At 39.1% G+C, this 25,762-nt stretch overlaps 1 long non-coding RNA gene across 1 annotated transcript in view; it reads right to left on the minus strand.

Annotated features, from left to right (window-relative positions):
* Nucleotides 1-25,517, minus strand: part of LOC130597656 (uncharacterized) — a 135,337-nt gene extending 109,820 nt beyond the window's left edge. The window contains exon 1 of the long non-coding RNA XR_008971835.1: nt 25,304-25,517. This is a non-coding gene — a long non-coding RNA (uncharacterized LOC130597656). The remainder of the gene's footprint in view (nt 1-25,303) is intronic.
* Nucleotides 25,518-25,762: the final 245 nt, after the last annotated feature.

Below are 25,762 nucleotides of genomic sequence, written 5' to 3' on the forward strand. Positions count from 1 at the left end.
GAAATGTGCAAATAAGCAATCAGTACACTGAGCCTAGAAGAACTGCTCTGTATTTGTCATTGTATTTGTCGATTTGTTCATTGAAACCTTTTATTTACAAACTTTCTGTTGATTTTACCATCATTTTAAATTTGACAACACCCTGAAGTTAGACAATGAAGGTAGAAGCTGTCACACATAATCATTTTCTTTTACAGTGCAGTAAATGTCTAGTAAGTACATGATAAACTTACACCACATCTGCTGTCATTGACTGTCCTGTTAATAGCTCAGGTACTTAAACTCTTCAGTTATAAATGAAACATACCACTTTTCTAATAAAAATGTATTATATAAAATCAATCTAAAATATAAGAATAAAAATCAAAACTATCTCAAGCTGAAGGGGGCCTATAAGGATGCTGATCCCTTCATTAGGGACTGTGGTGATAGGACATGGGTTAATGGCTTCAAACTTAACCAGGGGAAGTTTAGATTGGATATAAGGAAGAAGTTCCTTACTGTGAGGGTGGTGAGGCACTGGAATGGGTTGCCCAAGGAAACTGTGAACGCTCCATCCCTGGCAGTCTTCAAGGCCAGGTTGGACGGAGTCTCGGGTGACATGGTTTAGTGTGAGGTGTCCCCCCCCAGGGGGTTGGAACTATTCTGTGATTCTACGAAGAGTCTAGAATATAGCAAGTCCCAGAAGGATACTGCTGTTGCTATCAAATTTGGAAAGTTTAGCAAATTAAGGCGACTCCCCAAGAAATCTTCCAATACTGAAGCAGAAGCAGCAAAAATAAGAATTGCTGGAAAGCAGCAGCTTTAGATAGGTAAAGGATGTAATTCTTCCCCCCCTCCCCCAATGGATTTATGGCAAGTACATCCCAGAGTTCATGGTGCTAACGAGTAGATGCAATCCCCCTTAGCTTCCTAGGATCTCTTTTCTCATGTGATCTTCATAACTGTATTCCCTGAGTATTCCTCTCTTGTAGCTGTCAAGATATTTACCCTCTGATCAGCTTGGGATAGATTCATTACTGCATCAATTCTGCAGATAATGGATTAAGACACAGACAGTCTTTACTGTAATAGAAAGTGCAAACTCAGAAGCAGATTTATGCAACCCAATCTGCTTGATTTTACGTGCTTTTAGAATACATTACTGTTTGTAAGCTTGGCTTATGTCAGTCATAGCAAAACCTGAGCTCAGGATATTTGCTTGGAGACTGTTTTCCATGCCCACTCTATAGTCCTGCTTCAGCCCATTCACCAATATGTGGTCAAAACTTCTGTTAAGACAGCGAACATAGGCTACTAGAAGACTGCTGGACTGAAAAGGAAAATAGAGATTAGAAGGACAACTATGCCCTGAGAGCACTCAACAGCAATACATTCAGAGATGCTTGAGCTAGGTGAGGAAAACTAGCTCAATAGCTAGTGCAGACACATTAACAATATGGTATGCACCCTAAGCAACTTGCCTAGAGGAGCTACCCACAGTGCTAAGTGCAGCACTGCACTGCTCAGGGTAATGCACGCTCCGTTTCTGCAGTATGTCAGTCACAAAGAAAGCCACTAGATTTTGATTTCAGGACCTTGGAAGAATGACTGTAAACTCTTTGATATACTCACCATACTGGATTTATATGCTGAGTGTAGCTTGGATGCTAACTGGTATTTGTAGAAGAAAAGAAAACAAAACACAACCCTCCTGCTGCTTATGTATCCCTTTTTTTTTTTTGCCTCAACAGATAAAACTTCACTTGTGAATTTTAGTTTATTTCTAAAGGGGTGCAGTGTTACTTGTGCACACCTGAGTTCCCAAGATCACCTCTGAAGTTTTATAGTAGTCATGATTTCAGTATAATATGTCAATGTTTCATTATTTACTGAGACTGAATATGCCAGATGCCTTCACTTAACTTCCATTCATGGAAATATTAAAACCAGTGAAAGGCTAAGCAGGATATTAAAACTTCTCCTCTTCTCAAACACACATGGAGTTCAGCCATTTAATGTTAATTAAAGTGACAAAGAACAGCTGAGCACCACTGAACTTGTCTGGAGCGTCCTACTAATGAACAGACACAGAAAAATGAACATCTAGGAGAGACCTAGCAGTGAAGCAAGCAAGGTTGCCCTCTACATCAGACAAGAGAACAGAGAAGAAGATTTTCACAGCAAAAGTCACAAGCTGTATCGTGCCTATTACATATTATGTTGTGCCTATTATTACATAAGTTACTAAACATTAGCAATTTCTAGTTCCACAAATTTTTATTACTGAAGCATTACAGGTTTTCAACTAAAACAAGAAATGTGTTCATGAAAGAGTCATACAATTTAAAACTTCACTGAAAGGGTAATAAAACAGTGGCTGCATTGAAAAAAATACAAAGCAAAAGCCAGAAGGATGCTTCCCTTTGCATCCATAGCCCTGCATACTACTGGCATTCCAGAAGGGATTGTGCAATTCTGCAGTAGCAAAGCAGCCATGGGATAGATTCGCTGGATTCACTGGACTGAGACAAATTAGAAGCAGCTCTGCCATCAATCCACTTAAGTGCATTGCAAAACCAAAACACTTGAACTGTACAAATCAGGCCTGGAGATGCTCCACAGAGCAGCTTGCTTTCAGACTACGTAGGATTAGACAATGAGTGCATTTGCCATCCTTTACTTACAGCTTCTAAGAAAACTGTAAAAGCTCTAAAAGGTAAGGCCATGAGTGATAACAGCAGGAAATACACACAGAAAACTTGGATTTACAGGGAGTGGACAAGTGGCCTCAGCCAGCCTGACTTGTTGAAAGGTGTGTGGGGAGATGCCAAGCAATTTCAAGCCACTGTCTCCAATTGTGCTTCAGTCATTTAGCCACTTTCAGCAATCTGTGGTCATAATTTGTATTCATTATCAGAGCCATCAGAATGTTCATCTCATTATCTAGCATATGTCTTTGCTTAGGAAAAAGCTGTCTAAATATTTTGTCAACTTATACTGCAGCTGGCACGACAACAATTTGGCTTTTTGATTTCTTCCTGTCTTAGTCTTAGAAGACAAGAGATTGAAGGGGTCAGAAGATGTTTGCATTTTTTTTTCCCCTAGCATCATTTCTGTATCATCAAATTACAAACAATTTATTATACATTTATATTTTATCCTTAACAGCCACCACAAAAGAAGCATGGACTATGCCTAAAGTATAACACATATTAATGTTCACTTAAAGAACTAGGAAGAAAACACCCCACAACACCTTACACCTACATAATTATATTTGCATACCAATTCACAAGCCTTTTGTACTGTGATTTTTCTAGAGGTCATTGAATCATCAACCTATGATTCACTTGTATATACTACCAGGAATGGAAAACAGTCACTCAATTTTACGATCTAAAAGTTTGCCCTCCTGTATTTCAGTTCTATGGGACTTGGACCCAGCAAACTTTTCTGTTTGCGTATTTAGGTCCCGTGACTGTTTCATGAAATCAATTAACCCAACATTATTTACCAAGCTATCACTGTCCCTAATAAAACATGCACTTACATTTTAAGATAACAGCTGGAAAGTTCAAAAGGACTCCTGTGGATACACAAAATAAGTATAGGATTTATGAGAAACTAATGGGAGGAAAAGATGTTTAAGTATCATGAGATATTAGCCTGTCAGCTATTGTATATAACATGACTAAATTTAATCAAAAGAATAGCTCGTAGCGTTTTGTGAATTTAGGGAAAGAAGCAGCATTCCCATGATAGAACAGGTATTTTAAACAAGGCAAACGCAGCAGCTGGAAAAAAAAAAAACCACACTTAAAAACAGGTAAGAGCACACATTGTTCTTGTGAAGCATTAGTAATCACAACAGATAGCATACTAGGTTACTACAATAACAGCTCCCCAAGTTCTGCTAGGATATATTTAGCAATATTTTTGCATTGTCCTTACATTACTACAGAATATCAATGTTTTGTCTCTTTATCTTGTCTTGAGAATAAGTAGCACTAGAAGGTGGCATGTGTTGTTCGATGTCTTGCAGAAATCCTACTAGCTTTAAATGTAGCCTCTAAGTACAATTTAAGCAGTACTATCTAAGCAGACAAGAATGCTGGTTAAATTTCTAACTTCCATTACAAAGGAAAATTGAATCAGCAGCATAATCTTTCTCTGAAAAAGAATTGGGTGTACACTCATATTTTCAAGTAAAAAAAATAAATAATCCAGTATGACAAATACAGTTTCCAGAAATCCAAATATTTTAAATAGTTTTTTGTCAAAATAAAACTAGGCAGCCTAAACTCCAAGCAGGTATATACTGGTCCTCATTCTAAGAAAAGCCTCAGCTGCTCCAGGAAAGGCAAGGACATTCTACAAAGTCCTCTTGAAGTTAGGGCAAGTGCTATCAGGGAACATAAAATCCCAAACATCCCCACTTCAACCCAAAGGTGTCAGGCCTCTCAAGCTTATCAGTCCTCAAAATGCATGGCAGGGAACCAGCAGGTCCCATGAGCCTTCACTTAAGATGGGGTTATTTGCACTTCCATTCCAGTTCTTGAAACAGGATTATAGAAGACTTGCATATTCTGGTGAAGAAGCTACAAATACTGAAAATCTATGATTTTTAGCACCCTGCAAGTCAAGCAGGCAAGCTTCTGACAGATACATGACAGATCATTAGTGGAAGTGTGTTAAAATAGATACATTTTTGCTTCACTAAGTCAGTATTTTTCAAATAAACCCCCACTATTTGATTTTAAATTTTCCAAGCCACCTACTCGGAATATCAGAATCACAATTTTGCTGTATCACAAGTATCTTCGTTTCCAACTCTTCCACAGATACAATTTTGCAGTTTCATATCAGCTCTCTCTAAACTACCTTTCTAGTAGGAACTAATGACCCAGGTAGTTACCAAACAAACAGTGCCAACAGATTGACACATTACAAATCTAAATCCAAATGTTACTTACATGAAGAAAGTGTTCTCTCCTAGTCTCAAAAAGCAGATGGTGGCACCTTCTCACAAAAGAAAAAAAGCAATTCTGCAGAGGCTTAGAAGAGTTTTCCAGTGGTCACCCTGAATCTGTTTTCCAATTTTGCACATTAAGAGTGCTGTGCTCTCCCAAGTGTTTGCTGCCTCCCCCACAAGTGAGCCTGTGCTTGCAATTTAGAGCAACACCTTCCACCTGGAACAGAAATACTCTGAAATTCACAGCTGCTTTGCTCCCCATATTCCAGTCCATCCTAAGGGCTCTCTCATCCTCTCTTCTAATCTTAATTCATCTCACGAGAGAAGATACAAATACCTGGCATAACATATAAATTCCCTTGCCAATTTAGAAACAATAATTTTTTGGTTTATCATCTTCTACCCAGCAGCTGCTTAATTTTGAGATTTTGGTTTGAGGGTGTTTGTTTTCATTCTCCCACTCTCTAAATTAACAATAATGGAAAATTTGATTTAAAAGGTCGTTCTGGAAGACTTACATAGTCTTTCAAGAGTAGAGTTCAGTCCTTCCAACCTAGGAATTATGGTCGAGTCCCTAATATCTAGTATCACTTTGAACCTCTGCCTGTCCCTTGTATCAAAAGCCCGCAATCATGCCCCAGCACTCACAGATCCTCTCTTCACACAGACTTGTGTTGCCACCAATTTTAAGATAAGACACATTATGATAAAGCTGGGTTCTGTTCTCTTTGAGTTTTCAGTCTTTACAGTTGGGTGCCTGCCTTTCTGGAATAACTGTTTTTGGACACTCCCTACAAGAAGAGAATGCATGTCAAACTGTTTCTTATAAAACCAACATACTTGAAGAAGAGGTCCATGCCATTCCTCTGTAAGTCATGTGATCTAGCTGTTATTGTATAAACAGTCTCCTAAAACAAGTACAAAATCTCCCAAATTGTGGCTGAAGTGTTGGTCACAGCTCACATTTTTATCACCTGTATATACACTTGGTTGTCCAACAGACAACAGGATCAGGTGATGACTAGTTATTAAACCACAAGCAGCAGCATGTTGGGCAAAAAGACTTTTCCCAGCTAGTTAAGATGCTGCTGACATTGGTCTTTTATTCCCAGTTGCCTGCGGGCTCCCTAATTAGACTCTCTTCCCCATCATTCACAGCACTAACTAGTCACACAGGTAACAGCATGTTTAAACTACTTTGCTGAGGTCTAATTACTGCATTTGTTGGCACCTGCATGATACTATTTCATGCTGTTATGAAATATTAATTGCTTTCTGTTTTATAGATTAGAACTTATATTCAAGAGTGAAAAAAACCCCAATGGCTTTATAATGCCTTCCCCCCCCCCAAAAAAAAAAAAAAAAAAAATAAAAGATTTTCCCCACTATCACTAAGCTAGCAGAACAAAGTTCTTTGCCACATTTTCTACACTGTCTTGGGCTGAAGTTTTCTAACATAAGCTTCAGCCATCTAGATAACCTGCAGATATCTAGTGGCCAAACTTTCATCTTCTACTGAAAGTTCTTGATTTGATTGGAAAGACTGAATGGAAGATAAGTCCTGGTCTTCTGAGAACAAATGAACACATCACCTCAGTTAACAACTGGCAAGTACCTTGGGTATGCCTTGCTTGGAAACTATACTAACACAATAAAATACATGTCCTGGGTTCAGCAGTAGCAGTCATTTTTTCTCCTTCTTAGTAACTGGTGCAGCGCTGTGTTTTTGACTTTCAGCCTGGGAACAGCGCTGATAACACCGCTGATAACACCGATGTTTTTAGTTACTGCTCAAATGTTTAGTCTAGCCAAGGACTTTGTGAGTCTCATCCTCTGCCAGGGATGAGGGGAAGCCGAGAGGAAGCCGAGACAGGACACCTGACCCAAACTAGCCAAAGAGGTATTCCACAACACAGTACATCATGCCCAGGATGTAACTGAGAGTTACCCGGAAGGGTTATTTCATTGCTTGGTTGGGCTGCGTATCAACGAGTGATATTGTATTCTCTTCCTTTGTTTTTTCTCATATTGTTATCATTATTGATGGTAGCAGTAGTGATTTGTGTTATACCTTAGTTACTGGGCTGTTCTTATCTCAACCTGTGGGAGTTACATTCTTTCGATTCTCCTCCCCATCCCTCCGGGAGCAGGGCTGGAGGAAGAAAGGTGGGGAGTGAGCAAGAGGGATGCATGGCTGACTCATGGCCTGGGCTTAAACCATGACAATACACTGTTGTTTTTCCAAACAAATGGGAGTTAATCTCCTCCTCCAAAAACTGAAGTCTATGCACATACATTGCAAAACCATATGTTAAATAATGGATTCCTATGATTAGTATAAATACTGCTGCTTTGTTTCCTAAAGAGCTGTGTCTTACTGAGGTGCAGGAGTAAAAATGGGCAGCTTTGATATTTCATAGAGGAACTCCCACTGCAGTGTCAGCCCTCCTATCTTGTCTTCTACAGCTCGTCCTACTGCAGTTGCTTCAGCTTCTCACCACATCTCAGCAAGTAGCCCCAGGGAAGCAAGGAATTAGTTAAGGATCTGAAACATGGTTCAAACAGCAAACAGTAAAGCCAAACAATGCAAAAATTGAGGGAGACAAAAGATTTACACAAGTGCGGTGGTACAGTCCAGAACAGGGCCCAAACCTCCTGACCCCCAGTGCAGAGCATGAACCAAACATTACATATTGCATGGTATTCATGTTTACCAAGAATACCATGTTTTATTTTCAAATAGAATATAAACAATATTAAGGACTCTAACAGTACTATTACTGCTATATGGGTATTATAGCTTCTTTCAATAAGTTACTATTACACAGAAGATACTGTCCCTACCAAAGACAATAATTTGGAGGATGGGTTTAAATAAATTATAAACAACATTAAAATTGTTTGTGGGCAGTTCAACAAGAAATTTGTTTCTTCCCCACATACCAAGGTTATGAGGAGTAATGTCAACATCCATCAAGCAATATTTCTTGGATGGTAACTGGAGGAACAAGTGAATGAAAGCACAGGGCTCACCAACAGCTCAGCAAGACACTTCCTAAATATAAAGTTTTCATTGTGTTCTTGGGTTGGCTTTACCTGGCAAATGCACTGTTTTCATCCCTGGGAAAGTGAAATATTAAATATTTACAGTCCGCTCACAAATGACCAACACCTAAACCAATGACACTGAAATAAAATGGTAAATTATATAATTTGAGAAATTAAAATACCACTTTAACTTCTTTCCAACTACACACATGATATTTTCCTAGACTTTCTCTGGAATACAAATGATATTGAAGGTAAGGAAGAAGAAAGATTTGTCAAAATAATTCTGTATGCTTCTCCTGAAAAACACATATATGTTACTTAAAGCCCTCTTTATTCTGTGGCTAAAAAGAATTATTATTATTAGACCCGTACCCCATTTTCCCCCTCACCTTCTGCTACTGAAATCAAAAGGACAGAAGTATTCCTATTTATCACGCCCCTCCATGTCTCACAAAAAAAAAAAAAAAAAGGAAAAAAAAAAAGTAATTTTTCTCTCCTAAAACGTAAGTAACAGTTAATTTTCTTTATCCCACATACTGGTCATTCTCTTTAGAATGATTGCTATCTTATGTAACTCCCCCTGAGAGCTGATAATTAAATGATAAGAGAGAAATGTTTACTTCCTGGAGGAGTTTGTGCAATAGTTGCCATTTGGTCCAAAAAATTAAAAGAAAGAGAAGAAAGTCCATGGTCTTAAGCGGAGAATATATTCCTCAAAAATTTCAGACAGCACCACTCTTGGCAAATATCTAACTATTTAAATATTACAAGAGATTTATTATGTGTGCACAGTATACTCATTCAAAGCTAGCTTTTAAGCTCAGCTGCCTACATTTCCTAGATTACTTTAATTAGGGACAGTCAACAGGTCTAGGCTCAGCTACATAGAACGAACATTGCAGAGCATGTACCAGTATGTAAGGTGTAAGGTACTCTTTTCAGACATAGAGAAATTCTTGTCGTACTGAAATCAGGATAAACTTCAGGAATTGACTCCAACAAGGTCAGCATTTTAGTGCTCTGTTTTCAGCAACTCAATTTCTACTTCCTTCTCGTTCGTAAAAAGGAGACAATGGAAGTATGATTCAGTCCAGCATCATACCAAATTATAGGAATTCCTACATAGTTATTATAGGGAAGAAAACACAAGAACGTGTGCATATAATAATCCCTGTCCCCTGACTTGCCTGTTCAGGAGAAGGAATAAGAAAGCACAAAGAGTCTGAGCACTTGTGCCCTCTGTGCAGAGCCTATTGTTGTACTCTTTGCAATAATCTTGACCTCAGTAATGCATGGAAATAATTAATAGGAAGGCAAATCAACTGTAAAGAGACATCTCGATCTCTGCTTAAAGGTGAAGAGGGAACATGCTTTTGGAAAATTAAGTACTGATACTATGAAAAAGAAATGTTGTCAGAACACTGACACACATATACACTTAAATAATGTATATAAGAATAATATTAATAAGAATATGCATTAATTGCCACAAAGTAAAGAGAGTTTAATATTCCAAGAATGAAAGGGAAGATTCATACACCACCTTTGGAAATGGATCCTTGGACAATACAGATTATTGTAGTTTTGCAACTGAAGAATTATCCTTCAAGACATTTATTTCGAAGATAAAGCAGATAAACCAGTGACAGGTATACCTGGGAGGAAACATCTGGAATATTTTCCTTCAGGGTTAAGATCCAATCTATAAGGCTTTTATAGCCAGAAAAAAAAAAAAACAAAACCCAAAACACCAAACAACAAAAAGGAGTGTTTCTCAAGCAAATAGAAAAAGGCTAGAAAGTTTAATTATACTGGAACACATATTAAAACCTGTATGCTTTGAAAAGAGATGCAATAAAGTAGGCTTAGACTGGATTGGAAAGAAGAAGAATAACATTGCAACTATATTAAAAAACAAAAAGGAGAATAAATGAAAAAAAGGTGTTAGGTAACCAGACCAAGGTTAAATAACCCATGTGGATTAATTCCTTAGTACATGTTGTAATTTTGCTAAATTTAAAGTACTAGACAAAATGTTACTGACTCTTCTCATGTCTCTTTTCCAAGCGGGGAAAAAATTATAATCCTATTACTAATTCCAGTACTGCACAAAAAAATAAAAAATAACCTTGTTTCATTCAGGATGTTGCTTAACCTTGATAGGGATTGTTATTTGTAGGTTTTTCCCACAGAAGAGTGAAAAATAAAAATATTTTGTTTGAAGAATTTAAATTTGGAAAGAGTGGATTTATTTTGGAACAAAATCAATTTAAAAGGCTTCAAACAGATCTTCCATTCTCTTCCAAGGTGGATTAGTAATATCCTTGGAGACATGCAAGAACTCCAGCCAGAGGCAAACCATGTTGGGACAGAGAGAAGAGATGTTAAAAAGGAATGCTGCCATCCCACTTCAAATAGAAAAGTTTTCACAGGGAGAATTTTGGTTTAGGAAGAACAGATAGAGACAGATGAGAACTGTGAACAACTAGACCACCAGTTGAGTAAGCAAACCTTATGAAACAAGCCAGAAGGCATGACTCAAGGAAAAAGTACAGAGAAGGAAAATTTCTCCATGTATCAGATGACAGAACTGAAGTGTCACATACACTGAGGGAAGAGAGAGTACTGAGAAACATTTCTTCTGAAAGTATTTCCACTGAAGGGAAGAGTGGTAACCACGTCCATAACCTCACCAACAGCAATTTACACAATGCAATTGATAATGCCACTTTTGTTTGATGGAAAAATCAAATTTAATCCCCGATGAACAGAAGCCTTCCTCAAACTGTTATCTAGACAATCTGTGAAATAAGATTAAAAGCCATGGCTCTGCCGACCAGAAGACTCCTCTCTTGCTGGCTTACATCCCCAGTATGTTTGAGACAGAGTCAAACAATTAACAAGTTGTCATATTTCTTTCAAACCTAATAGTTATGTCTGATGATTATGAACAGCACAAGCTGCAGTTTAATTCTGATAGAATATAAAAAAGTGCTCCTCTCTACCTCCCAAACATTAAATTGTACATAAGAAAGTAAGTTCTATTGCTGTTTCAGGATTTCTCTTATAGATTCCTGACTGAAATCCTTTCCTTTGCAGTCAGGTTGACAGTCTTACCAGTCCAAATTTCTTGACTGTAAAGGAGAATGAAACAGTAGATATCATTAGCTTTAAATGCTGAGAATATCCCAGCAGCACTGAATGTGCAGCAAGCAGGGAAGCAAGTCCTGAAAAAACAATCAGCACAAAATTAAATAAAATTAACATGTGGACATCGACTCTCCATAAGATGCTCTGAATTGTTTTGCAATAAGAAAGCATTTGATTTCTATTCTGAAGAAAACTCCGACTATTAGAGGTCAGCCTATAATAAACGGCTTGTAACATTCCTTAAGCCAATGGATCCCTAAACAATATCCAATTTCCATAGTATTATGGAAATCTTTTAAATCTCTTACTGAGCTCAGCAATTGCTATGTGCAGCTGCCTACAAAACATGTGCTCAGGAAGCTCATATAAATGTCAACATAAGTCAAAATAAGAACAGTTTTGCTCAGACTGTGTGACAGGACAAGGTCCTGAGGTAACTAAGCTAAATCTGAAGTCATATCTAACTTCAAAAAAGCTCCTTTTTGAAGCAGAGGCTTGCACAAGATGACCTCCAGAGGTCTCTTCCAACCTAAATAGTTCTAAGATTCTGTGTAAGTTAAAAAAAAAATTAAATGTACATGTATATTCCCAGGAATGACTTTTACAATACAATGTTTCTCTATGCCTTCCACAGCATTCAGAATATTTGAAAACCAGGCCACTTATCCAGTTGCCTAAAGCTGGTCTCCACAGAATTATTCTGAAATATTGAGTTATAACATGTATTTTTAATGGTTTGCTTCTGCTAGCTATTTGCTAAGAACTGTGTCTTCACCAAAAGTAAAAGGTCCTAGGGAAGTTTTTAAACATAAATTACATGGTATTATTGGGTCATCTTCATATAAAAGCCTCCAAATAGAAAACTTCTTAAGAAACCATCACTGGATTTCATAAACCTTCCCTAGTGAACAAGCAGCTAAGTAGAATATAAGCAACTATTTAATGCAGTTGAAGTAAATTCAGTATTTACTGCCAACAAGTAACCATTCAAATTCTGTATTTCAAGGTGCATCTCTCTCATAACGAGCAGTTGAAGACACTCTACAGTTATAAGAAAAAACAAACCAAACCAGCTTAACTTTAGACGCTACAGCCTACTTTGAAAATATTTATAAATAGGAAAACTACATAAGAGCAATAAATTTATTCTTTGAAGATTTCTGTTCTGAAAAAATCTAATAAGAAAGACTAATGGTCAGAAGTTAACTAACTGCACAATCTTTCCAGGAGAAAAGCTTACACTTTTCAAGACAATACATGAAAATACATCTGAAGAATGAATTCTGCAATGTGATGCTGTCAGGGGCTTATCTCACTTCTCTAGGTAGAAAAAAAGCACAACTACTGCTAAAATTCATCCTCCAACTTCCAAGTTAAACTCTCCGGTTTTCCTCATTTTGGACCTAAGACTGTAGTATCTAACCTGTTTTCCAGTATCACTGCATTGTCAGCCCAATATGTGCTTGCAGCCCAGAAACCCAACCATATCCGGTGCTTCATGCCCAGAGCATGAGCAGCAGGTTGAGAGATGGGATCCTCCCCCTCTACTGTGCCTGTAGTCCTGCATCCAGCTCTGGGGCAACAGCACAAGAGGGACATGGAGCTGCTAGTGCGAGTCCAGAGAAGGCCACAGAGAGGCCATAAGGGCTGGAGCAACTCTGCGCTGGAGCCAGGCTGGGAGAGCTGCGCTGGTTCAGCCTGGAGAAAAGAAGGCTCCAGGAGACCTTAGAGCAGCTCCAGTGCCTAAAGGGGCTACAGGAAACCTGGAGAGGGGCTTTGGACAAGGGCCTGTAGGGACAGGACAAGGGAAATGGCTTTAAACTGACAGACACGAGACCGAGATTACATACAATAAAGAAATTCTTTACTATGAAGGTGGTGAGGCCCTGGCACAGGGTGCCCAGAGAAGGTTTGGCTGCCCCATCCCTGGCAGCGCTCAAGGCCAGGTTGGACAGGGCTTGGAGCAACCTGATCTAGTGGAAGGTGTCCCTGCCCGTGGCAGGGGGTTGGAACTGGATGAGCTTTAAGGTTCCTTCCAACCCAAACCATTCTATGATATTATTCTATGATCAACTTACTCCCAGATACTGTCCCTGTCATGAGAGCAGGGAGCAGGTTCACCTTGTGTTGTGGTTTAAACCCAGCCACACAGCTTGTTCACTCACCCCCCCCCCCCCCCCCCCCCCCCCCCCCCCCCCCCCCCCCCCCGCCCGCCCCCTTTCTTTCCTTCCCCTTCCCCACTCCTGGACAGTTGGGGAGGAGAATCGAAAGAATGCAACTCCCATGGATTGAGGTAAGAACAGTCCAGCAACCAACATATAACACAAATCACTACTGCTACCACCAATGATAATAATGGTAAGAGAAAATAACAAGGGAAGAGAATACAATATCACCCACCGAAATGAGCCCAACCTCGAAGAGAGCGAGTGTCCTTCCAGATAACTCCCAGTTACCTCCCCAGGCATGACGTGCTGTGGTATGGAATACCTCTTTGGCTAGCTTCAGTCAGGTGTCCCATCTCTGCTTCCTCACAGCCTCCCCTCCTCCCTGGCAGAGCATGAGACTCACAAAGTCCTTGGTCAGGGTAAACATTACTTAGCAACAACCGAAAACATCGGTGTTATCAGCGCTGTTCCCAAGCTGAAAGTCAAAACACAGCACTGCACCAGCTACTAAGGAGAAAAATTGACTGCTACTGCTAAACCCAGGACAACTTGCGAAAGCAAGTAATCCTGATGTGCATGAACCATGCAAATGACAATCTTTTGTGTCTGCCCCAAAAACATTAATAGTTCCAAACCAGTCATTTCCATAAGACTTCAGTAGCCCCATATGTACATAAAAAAATAAAACTTTGATATTTGATTATAACTGAAAGATATTAATCTTTTTGAATACTTAGTAGGTAGTATTAAAAGGATCCCTTGAACATATTTAAACATAGTCCTACAAATTTCAAATAGCTTTTCGTCTTACTCCTGTGAAAGCTCAGATAAACATAATGACCTTTATTTCTGTGAAGATGGATACCTGATAAGTCAAGAACACTGAACAATTCTAAACAGACAACAGGGTTTAGTTGTAACCAGTTACTTTAAGAAGACCCAGTAGATTTAATTTCAGTTACCCTAGAAAGACAATCTGATTCAGACATGATTTCTGCTGCCTTTATTCCTTTAGTCATGGAAATGAAGACTTCAAAATGTGGACAAGAAAAATATAAGACTGAATTAAAACAAATTACACAGTTCATCCTATTTTTCCTCTAAATTTAACATAAATAACCACAGTTTCACACTGCTACAAAGATACACTTTTTAACAACAACCAGAAAAGACTGATTCTGCCAAATTGTGCTTCTGCCTGTAGGCTTATTTCTGGGCAGTCATCTTTACTGTTTTACAGTTTCCAGACTGCAAGTGCTAGAATTTGTTATGTAAAAATAAGGTTTCCTAGAAGAGCTGGATATATAAAACCAAAAAGAAATTCCCTCCTTCTTTGGTTTTAAATTTTAACCAACTTATTTACAAGCATATAGTTATTAATTTTCATTTGTTCCAAATAGAAACCATACCCAAAGAAACACAATAAACTTCAAATGGAACACTCCCCCCCTACACACACACAAAGACAGCAAGCATTTAGATGGTTAATCATATACCTTATCAAAAGATGAGAGCAATAACATCAACCACAGTGAAGTCAAAAATATAAAAAAGCTCTATACCGCTAAGTCTTCACCAGCTTCATGCACAGCTTAGTTGGCCTCTCACATAAACTCACTCTGACCTTTAGCTCTAAGAAAGAATCCTTTATGGCACACAGTAGGCCATAACAGGAAGAATTCTACTATACGCAGGCTCTTCTGTCTGCAGAGGCACTGAACTTTCTCAGTTACCATACCTCTGCTTTTCACTAGCCCTTTTCAGAATTCCTTTGAAATACACTGTCAAGCTTCCTCTGCAGGGCAGTCTCTTCATTTCTTCCTCTGGCTTTTTCTTTACACATGTGTCATATGCCCAGAGGCATGGTATGAAGACTTAATTGCTTGATCCAGATGGCACTCTACCAAATCAGAGAGCTGATTACAGGATGAAATACAGCTGTTGAAAACCATTGGGATCCTCATTTAAAGTCACAGTGACAAATAATCCCAACCCTGCCTAAATTTAAGATTTCGAAATTTTTAGCATTTGGTGAAGCCTTTAGATGAAATGATGGCACAAAGACTTCTGTTTTCACAAAAAACACCCCAAGCTCTTTACACTGTGAAAACAGTTTTAAAGTTGGCATGGAATCACCACTGTAAAACTGTAGTATTAAAAACCTGCTTGTTCTTCCACTCCCTGCCTTGAGAATTTGAAGCTGTTGCAGGGTCAAGGAAAACCTGTCCCTGCCAACTTGTTTTTCTGCCCTAGATTTGCTAGCTCCTCACCATTTGCAACATACGTATAAATCCTGTTGCGAGGAATGGCTGTCAATACAGGAACAGTGTCTCCTTCCTAAGACTGCAGCATAAGACAACAAAACAGGCCGTGGGAGAAACTGTTGTCCCACTTGTACTGGATTGCTTCACTTGTACTAGATTCCTGCAGAACCTAGAGAGCACTTTTGTCACTGAGGAAGGGGTCAGATCATACTGGGTGCCAGTGACTGTGGATGGGAGGGAGGATGAGAAGTATCCCCTTTTTTCAGTTGTATTTTCTTTCAGCAGCTCAGTTTGCACATGGTACCCAAGCAAGTCCCACCCTCCAGGGGTATTTAGCTATGCCTTCAGGCTTTGGATTGCTACAGTCCATTTTGCCTTCACAGCTGAAATTGTTTTCTTGCTACCACATCAAAATGAGCACAAACGACAAAGCCACTGTTCGTCCATAATGCTCTTGAAGGATATTGCTAAATCTACTTCATATATGGGATGTGGACTAAAAAAAAAAGGGAGAGAAAAGAAACTTCAGGAAGTGGGTATTCTGTAAGAGCCCTGGGTGAGCTGCATCAATGAAAACTTACATTTCTTTAAAAGTGAGACAGGCAATCAAGGAAGATCTATGCTTTTAGCACTCTCTTGGAAGTTTCCACTGACCAATTTTCTGCTTTGTACCTTCTATCTTTGGTGAAAAATAACCAGTTAAGATCACTGACAAGGCTCTTTCACTGGTCTCCTCAGGAATATGACCCTCTTCTCCCTGGAAATTGCAGGGAAGAGGGAGAAAGCTAAAGAGGCCCAGCAGGTTGAGACATGTTATGCACGCCCCTTTTGCCAAGCAATTAGTGGTCAGGTGTAACATGAAATCTGAGATGGTTTACAGCTCTACCCCACTGAAAACGTTTTCCTTCCCTACAATGCAGACTATGAAAAGAGTTAGAAGCCTGAGTGCATTATTTTGCCCAGGGATGGAAAAGGTAATGTGCTTTTGGACAGACTACGCAGTCCATAAATTTCAGTGGTATCCAAATATTACTAAGTTATTTTACTTCTGCATTTTATCTTACATTTACATATACATAAAATGTGTGCCCACTGCAGAACTTTGTTTTAATGTAGCAGCAAAATTTGAAAGTGCCAGGCATGGAATTTGAGCAATGAGTTCTAAATGTTCTTTAGTCTACAAATATGCTTCATAAAAGGATTTAAATAATGCATTTTTTTCTCTCAAGTGGAGAAGATGCAGGTGCAGTTCCACGATGCTACTATGTGAACTGAACATCTGGTTACAGACAAAAGAACTTCCCTTCCCCTTCATGCCAGCTGGACTCTGTCCATTTCTCTCATATGGGATATGAGTCTTACTTACAATGCAGCAATACAGTGTAGGGAGTTAAACCAGAAAAATAATGCTGCAAAATCCACTGCTTTCAGTTGAGTTCCCTGAACTAAGCATAAAAGCAAACACCTTCACTTGAACAAGGAAGATGGTAAGAGCCACATCAGGATTACCACAGTCAGTCTCACCTCTGTGCCTCTCAAAGTCTTGGAGTAGATTCTCCTGGAAAGCATGCTAAGGCACATGAAAAACAACAAGGTGCTTGGTGACAGCCAGCATGGCTTCACTAAGGGGAAATCCTGCCTGGCCAATTTGGTGGCCTTCTATGGTGGGGCTACGGAACTGATGGACAGGGGTAGAGCAGTTGACATCATCTACCTAGACTTGTATAAAGCGTTCGACACTTTCCCACACGACATCCTTGTCTCTAAATTGGAGAGACATCAATTTGATGGATGGACCACTCGGTGGATAAAGAACTGGCTGGATGGCTGCACACAAAGAGTTGTGGTCAATGGCTCAATGTCCGGCTGGAGACCGGTAACGAGTGGTGTCCCTCAGGGATCGGTGTTGGGACCGGTCTTGTTTAACATCTTCATCGCTGACATGGACAGTGGGATTGAGTGCGCCCTCAGCAAGTTTGCCGATGACACCAAGCTGTGTGGTTCGGTTGATACGCTGGAGGGAAGGAATGCCATCCAGAGGGACCGTGACACACTTGTGAAATGGGCTGATGCCAACCTCATGAAGTTTAACCATGCCAAGTGCAAGGTCCTGCACCTGGGTTGGAGAAATCCCAGGCACAGCTACAGGTTGGGCAGAGAAGAGATTCAGAGCAGCCCTGCGGGGAAGGACTTGAGGGTGTTGGTTAATGAGAAAATGAACATGAGCCGGATTCAGTGTGCGCTCGCAGCCCAGAAAGCAACCGTATCCTGGGCTGCATCAAAAGGAGCGTGACCAGCAGGTCCAAGGAGGTGATCCTGCCCCTCTGCTCTGCGCTTGTGAGACCTCACCTGGAGCATTGTGTGCAGTTCTGGTGTCCTCAACATAAAAAGGACATGGAGCTGTTGGAACAAGTCCAGAGGAGGCCACGAGGATGATCAGGGGACTGGAGCACCTCCCGTATGGAGACAGGCTGAGAAAGATGGGGCTGTTAAGCCTGGAGAAGAGAAGGCTGCATGGAGACCTCATAGCAGCCTTCCAGTATCTGAAGGGGGACTATAAGGATGCTGGGGATGGACTATTCATTAGGGACTGTAGTGACAGGACAAGGGGTAACAGGTTCAAACTTAAACAGGGGAAGTTTAGATTGGATATAAGGAAGAAGTTCTTTACTGTCAGGGTGGTGAGGCACTGGAATGGGTTGCCCAGGGAAGCTGTGAATGCTCCATCCCTGGTGGTGTTCAAGGCCAGGTTGTACAGAGCCTTGGGTGACATGGTTTAGTGTGAGGTGTCCCTGCCCACAGCAGGGGGGTTGGAACTTGATGATCTTAAGGTCCTTTCCAACCCTAACTATTCTATGATTCTCTGATTACTGCAGTGGTTGCTGGTTGTTCAAATGGCTTAACTTTATCACAAAAGCTGAAATTCAACCATTTTTGGGGGTGCAATTTCTCATCCAAAACATTTTTTCACAGGCAGGGTGCATGCTCACAAATGAAATTAAGTAGAACAGAATGAAAAAAAATCAAGTTAGGTTCACTGAGTTGTAGAATCTGCTTCACTTGAGGAAATGATGCAAGGGAAAAATATTATTTTAAGTGCTACTGATTTTTTTTAATTGTCCTCAGAGGTGAGTTAGCAATTTATGGGAAAAAATTTCAGAGCCTTTAATTTGACCAAACTGGAAACAAAGTACTTTTAATTCCTAACCTTCCCATTCAATTGGTGAACCAGGAAAAGCAAAAATTATTCCCACAGCTTTAGTTACAACAAACAAAGGCTAGAAACAAGCCAACACAGTATGCTGCTCTGATTCTCAATCCTTTTCATGTCATTTATATCTTGTCTGCGAAACAGAATTATTACTTACCCCACTTTTATCTGGAGATCTTACACTAATCTAACAAAACTATTAAAAATACTATTTCTTCTTTGTGTAGACAAAGTAAGATGTAGAAGATAGGAATACATAAAGAAATTTCTGCAGGGCAAGCAAGGGTATAAACTTGAAGAGCTCCAGTTATTCCATGAGAAAGATACATGCACATCCTTATTCTAAAAAGAAATTATTTCAGGAGGGGATAAATTTTTGTCTTACCTCAAGATGTAAAAGTGAGGTGGATTATCTTCTAGTCCTGGAGCAAGAATGTCTGTTTGGCAATGCTGCCGAGAATCTGATGGTTTCAAGTTCACACAGCAGTTTGCCCTGAAGTAACTTCTTTATATGCCCCTAATCAAAAAGACTCACACAAGCTCAGTGACAAAGTCAAGACAGAAAGGTGCACACGCCTTGCAGCTAGCTTGATGAGTCTTCACTACACTGGGTCAAATCTTGCAGCTTTAAAAGCATTTTACACAGCTCATCAGTATTACATGACAATTTCTTAACAGCTTTACCAGAAAGTAAGAGGCACCAGTTATTTTCAATTTGCTTTAAAGGAGTTTTACCAACTCAGTTCAGGACATTTCAAGAATTCTCATCATCACAGTGGAGACCCTTTTTCTATGGCATCATCTAGGGAGCACTTTTACAGGTTCACTTAACAGATGCATCTCTGTGCACACTGAAATGTTGCCAAGGGGCTATAAAACCGCCATCACTTTAGTCCTAGTCAATATAGTTCACACACATGACTGAGAATTTTTGTGATCTGAATCTTGTTGCAATCAGAAATAATTTTTAGAAGAAGCCTGATTATCCTTGATGGAAACTCCTAACTGATACATAATATTTTAAATTATATTTTGCATATAGACCTACAAACTGAAACTTTAAAGACACTTTATGGGACAGACCAGCAGCACAGATGTGTAGTGAATGTAGCAACTGCCTTACTTAATATTTGTTATGGATACAAAATTTTTGTAGGCCTTCAGTTTGGTTGCTATCAGATGACTCCTATCTCTATTACTTACTTCCTGCCAAAAAAGATTTTTAAGTAGGGTTCTTACAAAAAGGAAATAACAAAGATGACATAAAAACTTGTGCTTTTGAGGTATCTGATCCCTTTTCCAGTAGCTTCATCAGCTGGATGGAGAAAAGAACAAGGAAATACGGAAAATGAGGGTGATGAGTGTTAAACAATTCAGCTTTATGAAATTAGGTTTAAATGAAATTGTTTCAATATCAAATCTTAAAATAGGCCAAGTGAGTATTTCTCTATACTAGCACTTATCATACAGCTAAGTACTATAGACTATTTTGGCCCCAACACATGGTAAGTTATCTTAGGTCATGGGGAAAGTGTGAACTTTAATATATTTCTCCTCACAAGGCAAAAACTTCTGCTGCAGAATTTAACCCCTGGCTACCACACTGGAAACAAACCCCAATACTGGAATAGTCCCAGAGAAGCATCCCAAAAATCCTTGAAAACTTTGGGAAAATTCCTGGAAACTTTCTTGGGAGAATTCCTAGAAGGCACTTGGGGGGCATTTCTAAAACACATTGAAGAAATTCCCAGAAAGCATCATGGATAATTCTCAGAGAGCCTTCAGTAAAATTCCTAGAAAGTATCTCTGCTGAGTCCTAGAAAACAGGTGGGAGAATTCATACAGAGTAATCTAAATGCAATTACAAATATTTCAATTGAGCATCATTTCTTCCCCTAAGCCACAAGCATGTTAAAGGTTTGGACATAATCAAGGCTGACAAAAGAAAGCACCAGAGTCCTTAGTGATTTGCAGAGGATGGGGAAATGTTTCTTTCCTGGCCCTGTGAGTGCTGGAGCATCACCTGCAAGACCCATCCAATATGTCTGGATATCTACTTCCTGGGGAAATTAAGCCCAAATTTCAATTTTTTTTTTTAAACCTCTTCTGTATTAATGGATTTTCACATACTTGCCTGCACACCTTCAACCATAAACAGCTCCATGTATTTTAAGTCATAAAGATTCATTAACTATAAATTTGAAACAGATCCTAATTTCAGTATTTGTAGCTACTTCTGAACATAAAAGTGATTCAATGAAAAAGCAGTAATGTGAAGTGTGTAGGCACTGATTTTTTTCCCACCATTATGAGATGCGCTAGCATAATACAAACCATATATATTCTTTCTTTCTTCTGGCTAGAGCCAGAAAACCTTAGGAGTATGAGGTTTATAAGCAAAATAAAATGGAAGTTGCTATATGGTATGATGCATGACCAAAGCTAAAACAGAAGATAAAGAATGAAGAGTTAAATGCAAACTTCGGTTAATTTGCACACAAATCAATGCAAACATCCAAATCAATCACCTGAGTATACACTCTAATCACTAGGGGATATATAAAAGCACTGTTCCAAGGGCGTGACCCACAAACCTTTGCTGATTTATTAACTACAAGAGAGGTCATGAATTTTAATAAACTGTTCACACTTCTTCATTCAGTCAGGCCATAATCTGAATGTTGTTTATTGTAAATTGTTTAAAGAAAGTGTTTGAATAATTTTTACATTTCATCATGGCATTTAAAGCCAGTAATGCTTTCCATATGACCTCCCAGCTAAGCATTTGGATACTGTAAAAGTAAGTAAACATATGGTTTAATAAACATATGAAATTTCTTCAGAACTGGGGAAGAACCACTACAAAAAAGAAGAAACAAATATACAGGGACACCTGTGACTGTGATTAGAATTTTTTAATCATTTGGTTCAATGTGGGCTTTATCACAGTACTTCAAACCAAACCTGCTAGTGAAGTTTTCAAGTTTAACAGACAGGCTGGCAAACTCAGTTGGGTATCTGCAATTCAAGGTAGGGTTTTTTTTTGGTCTGATCTATTTGGGTTCCTATGTGATGAATACCATTGTCATGGGCAGAATCTTTCACATCACTGTGTGTTCAATTTCCACAGCTGGCCCTAATATTTAATCTCTTCTGAATCCAGCTTATTCTCCTACAGCTGCTCTGAATTGATAATACTGACATAAGTAAAATTCACTTCAGTCTAATATTTGGCTTGCCTCTCAGCACCAACATGTTAAGTAAGGAAACACCATTCTGCAATATGCCTTTTGCTGACCACAGCTGCACTAATCACTTTGCTGTAAAAGGAACTGCAGCCTTGCTGATGGAAACTCTGGACTTCTGGGCTGCTCCTTACCTCCTAGGAATATGTTTTCTTTCACAATCACTGCCAAGTTTTTAAATTACAGCCTTTCCACCTTCTGCTCATACAATTAGCTGAAAGATACCAATGACTTCAATAACAAAGTCCTCCCAAAAAGGGCTGAAGAGCTTTAAAAGGATAATGCATGAACACAGCAAAGTCTCTGACAGCTGATTTCAGAAGGCAGTATGAAAAGAAAATAGAAAAACCACCTCAAGGCACAGGTACTTCAAAAGAAATTAATAACACAGTTTTCTGGGGGAGTTTGGGAGAGGGGCCGTGTGAGATCTACAAAAATAGTGTTGGTCAGATAAGGAAACATCAAATACCAGGACCAGGAAGAAAGAAGCAGATTCATTCATGCAGCATTTTTCCTTTAAATTACCATGTCTAAGTGTTTATGTTATATATTGCGTATAAGAGTTTATGTATTATCCACTCCATTCATGGTTTGCTGAATCATGATGATTTGAGGTAAAAGTTTTTCTAAGAACGAAGCTAAAATAGCCCTAGATTCACCAAATTTATCTATACAGCATTCATCCTTTGATATCACCAAAAGTTATCTATACAGCATTCATCATCATTCAGTCTTAAGGTAAAAATAGCCCATACATTGATTACTATCATGGACTTTTCCTTGCTACATTGCAGATCCCTCTGAAACTCAAGCAAGAATTAAATGTCAATGTAAGAAGTCCTCAGCAAAAGTGGTAATTGTGTAAAACAAAATGCCAGAGTTGCTAACACCTTGGCTTAATATATGTGCAAAACACAAGAGGATTCTTTAGAAATGTCACGGAAAAATGCCTTTTGTATTTAATTTACACTGTAGGTCTCTAATGGGCTCCCACGCCCTACCTTGGAAAAGATACAATCACATAGTGCTCTCTAGTGGCTGTCCGGGCAAAAACCTCTGCAGGCTGCACTCCCGTTGGAATAACACAATGTTCAGCTGCCCCTGTAGTCAGAGACAACTTAGAGAAAGAAAAGTGCTTCTGACAAAGATGATCTCACCTAATACACAGATCTGTTTGCAGCAGCTTGTAGAAATGAGCTTGAAACACCGTTAGTTACAATGCATCAGAGCTGATATTTTGAATATGAATCAGAAAGTAAAAAAATGTTTGAATGAGAATGAACTTGGCATTTCACTATGTTTCCAGATGTTTTGACCTTACATCTTTAACACCTCACTGAGAAGTAGATGGTGAGTTAAGGCATAGACTTGGGTAATTCCTGATGCAGAGAAGGTGGCAAGTAACTGTTACATTCCTTCTTTTCCCTTGCTGAGTGTGATCACATTCCTGCATGTTTAATAAATTGTTGTGAAGCTGTTTTAAAACCAAACTGTCACCTTTTCCAGATACATGAGCTGGTCAGTGGATATGAAGAAAGTTGGGGTCAGAGTCTGTAAAATTATCTACCAAGGAATTATCAAGTCTCGGGAGAGAGAAGGCACCTGTGTTTACTTCAGCCTTCTGCACTGACTCAAACTTGTTATTTCTTAAGGAATGAATTCCATAAATGCAAATATTGATGTGACTGGAATTATGCAGAACAAATCTAAGACATTTAACAATGCTTTAGTATACTAGGAGTCTCACCGGTTAGCATCAACACAGGGGACCTTCTGACTCTTTAACAAACTCCAGTTGTGCCAGGTTTTTTCCTTATCCTACAAACGGTGGTGCGAGGAGAAAACCATTCCCTTCTGCTCCATCCAGACTTCCCAGCTGAGAGGACCACATTACAAAATGTGTGCTTATTCTGGGCTAGTAAAACTATACTATCATACTGTGCTCAAAACACGAGTCATATACCAGACCTGAGCTTTCCACATAGGAGCTTCATGTAAGGACAATGCAGAGCCCTGGGAAAATCCTGGGAGGCTGAAGACAGAGATAAAGCATATGGAGAGTTCTGGTTCACTGGGCTGACCCTCTTTACGAAGTTCAGCCCAACATACAGCCAGCAAATGCAGCTGTCTGGAACCTGTACATACCACACCCCAGCCAAAAACAAGACAAAAAGTAACTGTTAGAAGTGCTCACTTGAATTTGTATGTTATGTAGGGAACCTTTTAAAAATGTACATTTAGGTATGTTTCCAAAACTGAATGGCCAAGTGTTTGTCTCTAAGAATTTCATGGTATATTTATGAGTGCAAAAAGTACAAGTCAGAATACTCTACCTGAAAGGGAAATTCTGAAAGGGAGCATCCAAGTCAATCATGCCTTTCCTTACTGTCGAAATATGAAGCACCCCAGACAACAACTAAACCACATTTGATTACAGTGCCAAGCCAGAGTGGAAGTTCAGAGTAATGAAACAAAATACCCTGGATTATTTTTAGAGCAGTGCAACACTAAAACATAAAAACCCAGGACCTCTGCTGCTACCAGTGTTCAACTTGACTGTGTGACCAAGAAGAAAATAAAATAGAGTACTCCATTGTGATTTCTTTCTAAGATACAGAACTTTGTTTTCTTAAGCATTCAGAAAGCTTTTCTCTACAGCTTTTTTAAAAACATGATTTATTTCTACTTTTCTACCCACACTGTAGGATTTGTAACATAATTTAAAAAAGAAAAATCCAGTATTAACAGATATGCCTTAAATATTTGAAGATGGAACTGAAAATTAGTTCCAGTTGTTGCCATGCAAGTGTCTGTAAAAACAAAAAGTGTATCCAACAAGCAGCTTTTAGAACAATAGCCCCACAGAAATAAACCTGATGAGTAAAACATCTGAAATGGATCAAATTAAAATGAATTACATATTTTAAAAAATATAAACAGGATAAAGGGAAAAAAACATAAGAAACCACTTCAGTGATTAAAGTGTTAGCAAATGCAGTAAGATACTTGATTTGATACTATTTTCATGGTGATGCTATTTAGGAAAATGGCTTCGGAGTGTGCTCTCTTGTAATCATTCCATATCATTATATATGTTTAAACCAGCACTGAACTTATGAGTTCTATAGGACTAAAAGTTGCAATTCTTCCTGTGGTCTGTAACATTCCATGAGTGGAAAGGATGTGGACAGCTACACAAATATTTCAAAATTGCTAAGGAAGACGAGAGGGAATAATAAAAGAAATCCACCAAAACCAACCTTGTAAGTGAAACTGCAAACCAGAGAGGTTCTGTAATATGTCAGGAAGAACTGCATCCTTGGCTGGAACAGCACCTGAAGGAAAAAATACAAATTCCCGTATAGAGCAGAAGCTGCAGAGGGAAGAACTATTCCTATTATGTTAAGTATTAAGCATTTCTGCAGGATCAAGGCCTAAAGACTTAGTATGATCACTGCTAGTGATCCAGAATTAAACCAACAAAAATCCAAAGACCTGAGTTCTTTTGTACTCCCTTAAAGAGTAAAATAAGCAAAACTGGCTCATCTCTATCTTTCTTTGTTTCAATGAGATCAGAGTGGCATGAGTTGACCCCAATTTACTGGGGGTTAGACTTAGCTTTAGAGCAGAATTTATATATGGACAGCACAAATTCCTGAAAAACAGGACACACAAGCTCTCATAAGCACAGCAAAGTCATCAGTGCAGTATGGATTTCA

Source organism: Pezoporus wallicus, unplaced genomic scaffold (assembly GCF_028554395.1).
Source record: "Pezoporus wallicus isolate ANWC-B61680 ecotype Strahan unplaced genomic scaffold, APGP_CSIRO_Pwel_v1 contig_6783, whole genome shotgun sequence".
Taxonomy (NCBI): Eukaryota; Metazoa; Chordata; class Aves; order Psittaciformes; family Psittacidae; genus Pezoporus; species Pezoporus wallicus.